Below are 12,995 nucleotides of genomic sequence, written 5' to 3'. Positions count from 1 at the left end.
TGTGCCCATCAGGTATTTTCACAGTAATTTTACATCTGATGGGTTGGTATGAAACGTTTTTAATCATCTCTTGGGCTTAGCTAAGCCTTCATTTTAAATAATTCTAATAAGTACAACAGAAATAAAAGCCTTTTTGTGTATCCAAATTTTTTGTGTTTATTTTTACAGAAGTGTAAAATTTAAGAAATCAACGTTCATAGTACACCGATGGGCTAATATAAGCATGCCCATCAACCACGTCACGGTAGCCTTTGAACTGATGGGTCCTAACTAACTGATTCCTATTTCTTAATACTCAAACCTCTTTCACATCTGCATGTTTCTGATATTTGCAGAAGTAATGTTAAAAACAATACAACTTCCACACTTGGCACCAAAGAACTGACCTACAACACACTTTCAGCAAGTGCCATGCAATGTAGATGAAGCTTGGAGTTAACTTGCAGTAAATGCGGCAAACGCGGCTTCGTCAATTGCATTAAATGCAGCCACAACAAAAACACTGGTAAGTGGAGATTTTGTGGCGAAAACTGCAGAAACCACATGTGCCGCACCTGCCGCAAGTGAAGTACAAATTCCGTATACATTGCATGCAACTTACAGCAAGAGTGGCGTGGGTCAGCCCTTAGGCAGGAAGTGCAGAAATAGCCTTTTTTCCACCATAAATTCTCCAAATAGCAGAAAAATGTTGATGTGAAAGCAAAATCTCTATTCTTTCCCTATCTATCTAAATATGTACCTATCTACAGTTAGGTCCATATATATTTGGACAGAGACAACATTTTTCTCATTTTGGTTATAGACATTACCACAATGAATTTTAAACAAAACAATTCAGATGCAGTAGAAGTTCAGACTTTCAGCTTTCATTTGAGGGTATCCACATTAAAATTGGATGAAGGGTTTAGGAGTTTCAGCTCCTTAACATGTGCCACCCTGTTTTTAAAGGGACCAAAAGTAATTGGACAGATTCAATAATTTTAAATAAAATGTTCATTTCTAGTACTTGGTTGAAAACCCTTTGTTGGCAATGACTGCCTGAAGTCTTGAACTCATGGACATCAGCAGACGCTGTGTTTCCTCCTTTTTGATGCTCTGCCAGGCCTTCACTGCGGTGGTTTTCAGTTGCTGTTTGTTTGTGGGCCTTTCTGTCTGAAGTTTAGTCTTTAACAAGTGAAATGCATGCTCAATTGGGTTGAGATCAGGTGACTGACTTGGCCATTCAAGAATATTCCACTTCTTTGCTTTAATAGACTCCTGGGTTGCTTTGGCTTCATGTTTTAGGTCATTGTCCATCTGTAGTATGAAACGACGACCAATCAGTTTTGCTGCATTTGGCTGGATCTGAGCACACAGTATGGCTCTGAATACCTCAGAATTCATTTGGCTGCTTCTGTCCTGTGTCACATCATCAATAAACACTAGTGACCCAGTGCCACTGGCAGCCATGCATGCCCAAGCCATCACACTGCCTCCGCCGTGTTTTACAGATGATGTGGTATGCTTTGGATCATGAGCTGTACCAAGCCTTTGCCATACTTTTCTCTTTCCATCATTCTGGTAGAGGTTGATCTTAGTTTCATCTGTCCAAAGAATGTTCTTCCTGAACTGTGCTGGCTTTTTTAGATGTTTTTTAGCAAAGTCCAGTCTAGCCTTTTTATTCTTGACACTTATGAGTGGCTTGCAACGTGCAGTGAACCCTCTGTATTTACTTTCATGCAGTCTTCTCTTTATGATAGATTTGGATATTGATACGCCGACCTCCGGGAGAGTGTTGGTCACTTGGTTGGCTGTTGTGAAGGGGTTTCTCTTCACCATGGAGATTATTCTGCCATCATCCACCACTGTTGTCTTCCGTGGGCGCCCAGGTCTTTTTGCATTGATGAGATCACCAGTGCTTTCTTTCCTTCTCAGGATGTACCAAACTGTACATTTTGCCACTCCTAATATTGTAGCAATTTCTCGGATGGGTTTTTTCTCTGTTTTCACAGCTTAAAAATGGCTTGTTTCACCTTCATGGAGAGCACTTTTGACCGCATGTTTACTTCATAGGAAAACCTTCCAAATGCAAGCACCACACCTCAAATCAACTCCAGGCCTTTTATCTGCTTAGTTGAGAATGACATAATGAAGGGATTGCCCACACCTGTCCATGAAATAGCCTTGGAGTCAATTGTCCAATTACTTTTGGTCCCTTTAAAAAACAGGGTGGCACAGGTTAAGGAGCTGAAACTCCTAAACTCTTCATCCAATTTTAATATGGATACCCTCAAATGAAAGCTAAAAGTCTGAACTTCAGCTGCATCTGAATTGTTTTGTTTAAAATTAAATTGTGGTAATGTCTATAACCAAAATGAGAAAAATGTTGTCTCTGTCCAAATATATATGGACCTAACTGTATATATCTATTTCTATGTACAGAACACACCTGGAGATAGAGATGTGTGTGAACAGCCATCCCACCCGTCTCTTACCTGTTCACAAAAACCTCACCCTTTTTAAAAACAAAATGAAATCTCTCAGCAGCTATACTGCTGGAGCTTCAAATACAGGTTCCTATCACCAAATACAGGCATTTGGATGATACACATCTTACATCTTGTACTTAATGTGTGTTCTACTTACCTATAAAAATATGTATTGATATATCATATTTCTAAATTTATGTAGATATGATATAGAGTTATTAACCCTATATGCTAATGAGTACGTATGTTATATACGTATCTATATATATAATTGTCTAAGGGTTTTTCCGTCTGTCTCTCTGTCTGTCTGTCTTTCTGTCTGTCTGTCTGTCTGTCCTGGAAATCCCGCGTGTCTGATTGGTCGAGGCCGCCATGGCAACGATGATGTCATAAAGGTTGCCTCGACCAATCAGTGACGGGCACAGTCTGCCGTGAATTCGCCTCGACCAATCAGCGACGGGCACAGTATCGACGTAGATGTCATAATGGTTGCCATGGCGACGATGATGTCATAAAAGTTGCCTCGACCAATCAGCGACGGGCACAGTCTGCCGTGAATTCTGGAATCATCATTGTCCATATACTACGGGGACATGCATATTCTAGAATACCCGATGCATTAGAATCGGGCCACAGTCTAGTTTCCTACATAAGTACTTAAAATCTATATGTCTATGGCTACACTAATTTTTTTTTGTTTTTGTTTTTTTTCCTTATCTCTATACATAGAATTTGCCTATTGCTGTCTATGTTATTAGAAAAACTGAATAATGAAAAAAAAGAAAAGTAACTTTAAACTAAAATATTTTTGTAGATAATATTACGTGTGAAGACTTTAGTACTATCAGCCAATAATTGTCCTTGAAGTGGTGTATTAACCACTTTAACCCTCACATTGCAACATTGCTTCACCCTGGAAAAAGCAACATACAATTGACCATGGGCAAAAGCAGGTTCTGGTAGATAAATGCCAACTCGATGGAGGGTCTGGCCTTGAGATTTATTTATGGTCATTGCAAATGCGGGCTTGATGGGAAATTGTCTCCGTCTTAATTTAAAAGGTAATCCAGTCTCTGATGGACACAAATCAATTCGTGGAATGAATACCACATTTCCTGCTGCTGACCCACTAATTACTTTAGCCAGTATGATATTGGCATGTAAGGCAGTGACAATGAGCCGCGTACCATTGCAGAGACCTTTGTTCGTGTTCAGATTACGTAATAACATGACAATGGTGCCAATTTTAAGTTTCAGCCGATGTGAAGGCATTCCAGTTGGTGTTAGTGAATTCAAAAACTCAAGTGGGTATTGATCGAGGTCATCAGCTTCATCAGGATCGATGGAATCATCACTGATATATTCAGTATAGTCACCTATCAATAAATCCATGACTTGGGAATTGACTTTCTCAACATCCTCATTTTTTGGACATAAAATTGCATGAGATGCAGCTGTATTTATGCTTTCAGTGTCATTCACATCAATACAAAGATTATCTCCAAAAATTTCAATTATTAAAGAGCCAGTGCATACCATGTCTGGAGGAATTTCAATTACATCATCTCCAAGGTTATGTTCATTAGATAGTTCACCATTTCCCAGTTGAAGCAACCAACTGCTGTAGTGAGGATCAATGGAGCGCATGTTGTTAATAAGTGGCAGGCGAGTAAAATGTTGCCAGTGTTGTGAATATTTTATACAGCTCTCTACAACATCAGTTCTTGTCCCATGAGGGATGACAAGAAGACATTGTCTAAAGTCGCCTCCAAAAACAATCACTTTACCTCCAAACGGTGTTTTTTCTTTGTGAGCTACATTTGTTGTCATGACATCACGTAAAACTCTATCAATGACATGCAATGCATATTTGGATAGCATTGTGCACTCATCAATAATAAAAAGTTTAGTGCTGTGCAAATCTTTTGCTGCATCGGTATCATTCTTAATCCTGGAAACAGATGTTTCATTCACAGGAATTGGAATCCCATAAAGAGAATGAATGGTTCGTCCACCTTGTAGCAAGTTGGCGGCAATTCCAGTAGTGGCAGCAGGTGACACAATGTCTCCTTGTCCTCTTAGCTGATGTAGGAGTAGATGATATAGGTACGTTTTTCCGCTGCCACCAGGACCATCAAGGAAAAAACACTTTGCTGTAGAATTAGTGTCTTCTAAAGCTTGAGTGATAGCATCAAAAGCAAAAAGTTGGTCCTCATTTAGAGTAGCTTTCATTTCAGCAGCTGCTGATAACTCATAATCTTTATCATACTGTGGGAGGAGGTGTTGTTTCTTGACTGGACGTGGCAAATTAAAATCAGTATAAGTTTTGCCATGAGCTTTAAGAACATGTTGGACATCTGTCATAGCATAGCCTTCACAATTGACACACTCCAGAGTGTCGGAGTGGTATGCATAGCAGTAGTCTTCTACAAAGTGTTCCTTAAATTCATCCCATAAGTCCCGAGGTTTAGCTGGAGGACCAAAAATACAAATGTAGGCAAACATGTCACGTAGCTGTGCTGGCATGTTGAGAATACTGGCATCAAGTAATGTATTTCTCCACAGACTATCATCAAATAGTAAGCCAAGAGCTAATGCCGCATCTTTGAAGGTTTCATGTGTGACTCCGTGTACAGTTTTTATGCTGTCAAAACTGGTTGCACATTTGACATGTAACAATAACAATCTTAAATAGTAGCGTTCTTGGTCTTTCACACTGACAGTATACATTCGTCCAATCACAGAACCACCTGCTCGCTTTCTAACTTCCCAAGAACCTTCTTTCCAAACATAGTTTTCGGGAATTTCACGGTATAAATAAATATGAGCATGATGGTCGTTCTGATTAAGCTTGAAGTAGGCCATAAGTGTAGAATTTTGATGGAGCTTTTGTTTGATGTTTCCAATAGAGTCATCCTCATGAAAATAGAGTGGCTGAGAATGCGGTAGATGTACAGCAAGGCGAATGATGCTATGAGATTGTTTATGCATTGGATATGAGAATATTCGCCAAGCTGCCTCTGGTGCACTGACATATCTTGAATCCATGAATTGGTGTGTTTCATCATGTTGGATGTTAGTCTGGCAGATTTCAAGATTGGCTTTATCATGTCCTTTGTAGACGTATTTAAATAAATATTTCACAGCCTGAATGGAACCACAAACTTCGACATTTATATGGCACTTGTATTTTAATAGCAGGAACGGATTATATGGAACCACCCACGAATTGTCAATCATGTTAGAATGGTGTTGAAAAGATGGGCCAAAGTGTCTGCGATAAGTAGGATAGGCGTCCTTAGCTATGATGGTTCTTGGTTGCAAATCTTTAGGGAAACCTTTTGTACACTTCCCCAGATCCATACAGGGAGAATTTGGGTTGTGTTCTCCACACGGACCATGAATCATATGTTGGAGAACAATTTTATGGAGCTGAGGGTAGTGGGTAGGATTGGGAATTTCAGCCCACACTGTATTGTCTATGTCCTCCTCAGTCCTTAATTTGGAGTTGCTGTCCAGAATAATCAAAATGTGAGCGTGTGGAAGGCCACGTTTTTGAAATTCAATTACATGAACCATAGCGCAAACTTTCCCAAATAATCCGTTGTTAATGTCTTTTAAGAGTGCTTCCAGTTTTATTTTGAAAACACGTGCCACCAAATCAGGTCTATGTTCCACACGCTGCCAAGGTTCCAAATTCTCAGTAATCTCATTCCATTTCGGATTACAGGTCATGGTGATGAATAGATCAGGACGACCATATTTAGTCACAATAGCCATGGCATCCTGGTACCGCTGCTGCATATTCCTGGGACTGCCTTCAAACGAAGATGGTAAAATGACCGTTTTTCCAATGGGGATGCCCTTCTCAATGGATTTTTTCTGGAGATGTTCCTGGAGTACACAATAATCCTCTACTTTCAAATCCTTTTGGTGTTGACGGATATAATTTAGGCGATTTGCCTCGATTTTCACATAAGCATCCACTAAGTACTGCTGAGTGAGTTTGCCACCATTCAGGAGTGGATTAAACTGATTACGGACAGACAGCACATAGCAGTAATATTGCAGTTGTGTAACTCTGCGTGGACTTTGCCCTTGTTGCTTGAGGCCATCATGCCAGCCCTGGTCTCCGTAAGGGAAAAATAAAGGATAGAGTAAAGCATCTAAATTACTGTGTAGAATGCTGACCTGTTGTGTTCTTGGCACCAAAGGATTTTTGGGGTCCGGTTGTAAATGTATTAAAATATCACAATTAAATGGTGGCTCTCCATTGTCATTTTCAAATACAACAGCAACTTCATTGACAGTTGGATTATTATATCGGCGAGGGTCTTGATTCCGATCTTGTTTAAGGGCCATGATGATATTTGGCATGAGAGTGCCATTAGCTTCAGCTTTAAGATGTTCTTCATGTTCCACATCTCGTAACATTTTGTAGGCAGCAACAAAGGGATTCACATTGTCTAACTGAAGAGCAATTATACTCATCAAAGTGGGATGACATTTTTGATTTTGTTCACAGTTTAAACGTTGTTCATTCGCGGTAGCGGTATCCAAAATATACAGTTGGGCATAAGCTGGAACTTGATCATCACTGGGATATAGGGTTCCAGTACGATGATATATTTGTCCATGTATACGGAAACAGTAAGGGCCATGTCCAGGTGGAGGGGATATATTGGCACCCATGGAGGCGAAAGCAAATGAGCTGTTAATACTACGAATATTTTCCATGAGATTCTTACTGAACTCACTCTCCCCTGTCAGCAATCGTTTAAAGACCTCGGGATATTGGGGTATAGGTATATGCACTTTACTCTTGTGACAACACAGAGTAAAATTTTTATCTGCTGGTATCTCAGCATTAAAATGTAATGCTTGACAATGTTCACATAAATAGTTCATAGGACCACAGGAGTGTTCTACTATGGTACTGTCATCATTAGTAAAACCTGTAGGATGTTGAGGTACAGGTTGTGGTAACGGAGCATTGGAATGTTTCTTTAAGCCAACATATATAAAGCGTGGACCTGGTAGAGGATCTTCACTGTCCACAGATTCAATCACTGAGGAGTTGGAAGGTGTATCGTGGTCAGGGTTTATTAATATGGAGGTGCAAGCGGTTTTTTTGCGCCGTTCACGGCGTGCACCAGCTGCATTTGGTAATGGTTTGTTTGTTGCCTTAGAAGAGTCAGGTGTGAAGCATGTCTTATAAGCAGACTTAACGGTGTACAGGCGACGGCGTTTATCATTTGGAGTGTAAGTAGGACAGTGTTTGCGCTTACGTGCAGATTTACCAACGGTTAAAGGAGCTTCAGGCTGCACACATTCTATGAATGGAGACAAAGAAGCTGTATTGTGGGCAGAATCTATGACTGAGGACGTGGAAATATTATGTTTGCAACGTTGAGAGCGTGCAGCAGCAGCAGCTTTATTACTTAATCGATTAGTTTTTTCCTCAAAAGACTCATTAGTAATGCGTTTATTGCAAGCAGCATTAACAGTGTCCAGGTGCTTCTGTCTGTCCTCTGTAGTCTCGTTAGCACGCTGTTTGCGCTTACGTGCGGCATCGGCGGCTTTTCGCTCTGCGTCATTGGTATACTTATTATCAGACCTGATGTTACGTGCGCCATCAGCAGCTTTGGGCTCTGTCATTAGTATACTTAACAGTGTCCAGGCGCTTGCATCTATCCTCTGTACTCTTGTTAGCACGCTGTTTGCGCTTACGTGCAGCATCGGTGTCTTTTCGCTGTGCGTCATTGGTATACTTATTATCAGACCTGATGTTACGTGCGCCATCAGCAGCTTTGGGCTCTGTGTCATTAGTATACTTAACAGTGTCCAGGCGCTTGCATCTCTCCTCTGTACTCTTGTTAGCACGCTGTTTGCGCTTACGTGCAGCATCGGCGGCTTTTCGCTCTGCATCATTACCATACTTTATATCACACCTGATCTTACGTGCGCCATCAGCAGCTTTGGACTCTGTGTCATTAGTATACTTAACAGTATCCAGGCGCTTGCATCTATCCTCTGTACTCTTGTTAACACGCTGTTTGCGCTTACGTGTGGCATCGGCGGCTTTTCGCTCTGCATCATTACCATACTTTATATCAGACCTGATCTTACGTGCGCCATCAGCAGCTTTACACTCTGTGTCATTAGTATACTTAACAGTATCCAGGCGCTTCCATCTATCCTCTGTACTCTTGTTAACACGCTGTTTACGCTTACGTGCGGCATCGGCGGCTTTTCGCTCTGCATCATTACCATACTTTATATCAGACCTGATCTTACGTGCGCCATCAGCAGCTTTGGACTCTGTGTCATTACTATACTTAACAGTGTCCAGGCGCTTGCATCTATCCTCTGTACTCTTGTTAGCACGCTGTTTACGCTTACGTGCGGCATCGGCGTCTTTTTGCTCTGCATTATTAGTATACTTTATATCAGACCTAATCTTACGTGCGCCATCAGCAGCTTTGGGCTCTGTGTCATTAGTATCCTTACTATTAGAGCTCATGTTGGCTAAGCTAAACAGCTTTAAGCGTGGTGGTGGCAAACAACAGGTTAATAAGAGGCAGTGTCAGGTAGTAGGAAAATAGCCAGTTAATAATAGGCAATAGTTCTTTGCAGGAATACAGATATTAATAAATAGGCAGTTTATATTGCAGAGAAATTGCTGGGCAATAATGGACAATGTCCTTATGTGGCAAATAATAGAGCAATATACCCAGTGTGGCAAAGAAGAGGTTAATAAACGGCAGTCTCTCAGTATAACAGTCAGTGAATAATAGGCAGTATATGGAGAAAACACCAAACAAAAGTTCAAAATTGGTGTGAAAATGTCACTGAACCACTTCACAACTAAATATATATAGTTTTGGTAAATGGTATTATCATTTTTTTGATGAAATTCGGCAGGAGCTTGAAGAGCGACGTCACTGGGACCGCCTCCACGCAGTAAAAACTTGCTGTGAGGTAAAAATTCAAAAATCACACCAAAATGGTGGGCGGAGTGTGTCACAGTACGGCACATTTCTGATTGGTCGCTCGCGGCTGGCGGCAACCAATCAGAAAAGTGCCGCGCACCACGAAGGCATATATCTTTGTCCACCCTGAGCGGGTGTAGGACGCTGGTGACGTCACTTATCTCCGGACATTATCTCCGGACAAAGCCACGGAAGTTGGCACAAATTGCCGGAAGTAGTATTCTAGGCAATTATATATTAGATTTTAATGTTATCAGTGTTTACCTTTGAACGTTTATATTGTATTGTCCTGTCACCAGCCATGTGTACGATTATCGGCCGAAAGCCTCTCTGGAACCAATAATCACCCCATGTAAAGGTATCTTTATAAGTTAAAGATTCAGAATACTATGACTTTTATCATATCCTGAACAGTCAAGTTTTTTATGAACCGTTAAGGTTTTCTGGTTGAAGTAAAAAAAACTCTGAGTGTTTACAGTTTGAAACCATAAAATGTTGAAAAATTATGTCATTCTTGAGTATATCACTCAATGGTGCTCATAAACGTGTCAAATATGATCTATAATATACTTTAATATACGTTACTTTAATCTTTAATATACTTAAGAACAGGGCCCCAGACATCACACAGGGGGTCTGAAACACCGCACAGTGGTCCAAAATATCGCTGTGCTCTGCCTGGGGCCCCATATGCTGCCTGGGGCCCCTGTGCTCTGCCTGGGGCCCCATATGCTGCCTGGGGCCCCTGTGCTCTGCCTGGGGCCCCATAGGCTGCCTGATGCCCCTGTGCTCTACCTGGGACCACTGTGCTCTGCCTGGGGCCCCAGATGCTGCCTGGGGCCTCTGTGCTCTGCCTGGGGCCCCTGTGCTCTGCCTGGGGCCCCATGTTCTGCCTGGGGCCACTGTGCTCTGCCTGGGGCCCCATAGGCTGCCTGGGGCCCCTGGGCTCTGCCTGGGACCACTGTGCTCTGCCTGGGGCCCCATATGCTGCCTGGGGCCCCTGTGCTCTGCCTGGGGCCACTGTGCTCTGCCTGGGGCCCCATATGCTGCCTGGGGCCCCTGTGCTCTGCCTGGGGCCCCATATGCTGCCTGGGGCCCCTGTGCTCTGCCTGGGGCCCCTGTGCTCTGCCTGGGGCCCCATGTTCTGCCTGGGGCCCCTGTGCTCCGCCTGGGGCCACTGTGCTCTGCCTGGGGCCCCATATGCTGCCTGGGGCCCCTGTGCTCTGCCTGGGGCCCCATATGCTGCCTGGGGCCCCTGTGCTCTGCCTGGGGCCCCATAGGCTGCCTGGGGCCGCTGTGCTCTGCCTGGGAACACTGTGCTCTGCCTGGGGCCCCATATGCTGCCTGGGGCCCCTGTGCTCTGCCTGGGGCCACTGTGCTCTGCCTGGGGCCCCATATGCTGCCTGGGGCCCCTGTGCTCTGCCTGGGGCCCCATATGCTGCCTGGGGCCCCTGTGCTCTCCCTGGGGCTACTGTGCTCTGCCTGGGGCCCCATGTTCTGCCTGGGGCCCCTGTGCTCTGCCTGGGGCCACTGTGCTCTGCCTGGGGCCCCATATGCTGCCTGGGGCCCCTGTGCTCTGCCTGGGGCACCATATGCTGCCTGGGGCCCCTGTGCTCTGCCTGGGGCCCCTGTGCTCTGCCTGGGGCCCCATATGCTGCCTGGGGCCCCTGTGCTCTGCCTGGGGCCCCTGTGCTCTGCCTGGGGCCCCATATGCTGCCTGGGGCCCCTGTGCTCTGCCTGGGGCCACTGTGCTCTGCCTGGGGCCCCATATGCTGCCTGGGGCCCCTGTGCTCTGCCTGGGGCCCCATATGCTGCCTGGGGCGCCTGTGCTCTGCCTGGGGCCCCTGTGCTCTGCCTGGGGCCCCATGTTCTGCCTGGGGCCACTGTGCTCTGCCTGGGGCCCCATATGCTGCCTGGGGCCCCTGTGCTCTGCCTGGGGCCACTGTGCTCTGCCTGGGGCCCCATATGCTGCCTGGGGCCCCTGTGCTCTGCCTGGGGCCCCATATGCTGCCTGGGGCCCCTGTGCTCTGCCTGGGGCCCCTGTGCTCTGCCTGGGGCCCCATATGCTGCCTGGGGCCCCTGTGCTCTGCCTGGGGCCCCATATGCTGCCTGGGGCCCCTGTGCTCTGCCTGGGGCCCCATAGGCTGCCTGAGGCCGCTGTGTTCTGCCTGGGACCACTGTGCTCTGCCTGGGGCCCCATATGCTGCCTGGGGCCCCTGTGCTCTGCCTGGGGCCACTGTGCTCTGCCTGGGGCCCCATATGCTGCCTGGAGCCCCTGTGCTCTGCCTGGGGCCCCATATGCTGCCTGGGGCCCCTGTGCTCTGCCTGGGGCCTCTGTGCTCTGCCTGGGGCCCCATGTTCTGCCTGGGGCCCCTGTGCTCTGCCTGGGGCCACTGTGCTCTGCCTGGGGCCCCATATGCTGCCTGGGGCCCCTGTGCTCTGCCTGGGGCACCATATGCTGCCTGGGGCCCCTGTGCTCTGCCTGGGGCCCCTGTGCTCTGCCTGGGGCCCCATGTTCTGCCTGGGGCCCCTGTGCTCTGCCTGGGGCCACTGTGCTCTGCCTGGGGCCCCATATGCTGCCTGGGGCCCCTGTGCTCTGCCTGGGGCCACTGTGCTCTGCCTGGGGCCCCATATGCTGCCTGGGGCCCCTGTGCTCTGCCTGGGGCCCCATATGCTGCCTGGGGCCCCTGTGCTCTGCCTGGGGCCCCTGTGCTCTGCCTGGGGCCCCATATGCTGCCTGGGGCCCCTGTGCTCTGCCTGGGACCACTGTGCTCTGCCTGGGGCCCCATATGCTGCCTGGGGCCCCTGTGCTCTGCCTGGGGCCCCATATGCTGCCTGGGGCCCCTGTGCTCTGCCTGGGGCCACTGTGCTCTGCCTGGGGCCCCATATGCTGCCTGGGGCCCCTGTGCTCTGCCTGGGGCCCCTGTGCTCTGCCTGGGGCCCCATGTTATGCCTGGGGCCCCTGTGCTCTGCCTGGGGCCACTGTGCTCTGCCTGGGGCCCCATATGCTGCTTGGGGCCCCATGTTCTGCCTGGGGCCCCTGTGCTCTGCCTGGGGCCCCTGTGCTCTGCCTGGGGCCACTGTGCTCTGCCTGGGGCCCCATATGCTGCCTGGGGCCCCTGTGCTCTGCCTGGGGCCCCATATGCTGCCTGGGGCCCCTGTGCTCTGCCTGGGGCCACTGTGCTCTGCCTGGGGCCCCATAGGCTGCCTGGGGCCCCTGTGCTCTGCCTGGGACCACTGTGCTCTGCCTGGGGCCCCATATGCTGCCTGGGGCCCCTGTGCTCTGCCTGGGGCCAATGTGCTCTGCCTGGGGCCCCATATGCTGCCTGGGGCCCCTGTGCTCTGCCTGGGGCCCCATATGCTGCCTGGGGCCCCTGTGCTCTGCCTGGGGCCCCTGTGCTCTGCCTGGGGCCCCATGTTCTGCCTGGGGCCCCTGTGCTCTGCCTGGGGCCACTGTGCTCTGCCTGGGGCCCCATATGCTGCCTGGGGCCACTGTGCTCTGCCTGGGACCCCATATGCTGCCTGGGGCCCCTGT

General features: G+C 47.4%; 1 protein-coding gene across 1 annotated transcript in view; it reads right to left on the bottom strand.

Moving 5' to 3' along the window:
* LOC143775613 (cathepsin K-like) overlaps positions 1–12,995 on the bottom strand; it is a 47,037-nt gene that overhangs the window by 26,116 nt on the left and 7,926 nt on the right. The window lies entirely within an intron of this gene.

The sequence above is a fragment of the Ranitomeya variabilis genome, chromosome 5, assembly GCF_051348905.1.
Source record: "Ranitomeya variabilis isolate aRanVar5 chromosome 5, aRanVar5.hap1, whole genome shotgun sequence".
Classification (NCBI taxonomy): domain Eukaryota; kingdom Metazoa; phylum Chordata; class Amphibia; order Anura; family Dendrobatidae; genus Ranitomeya; species Ranitomeya variabilis.
Note: the sequence above shows the minus strand (reverse complement) of the source record. Positions and strands in the feature narration are given on the sequence as shown.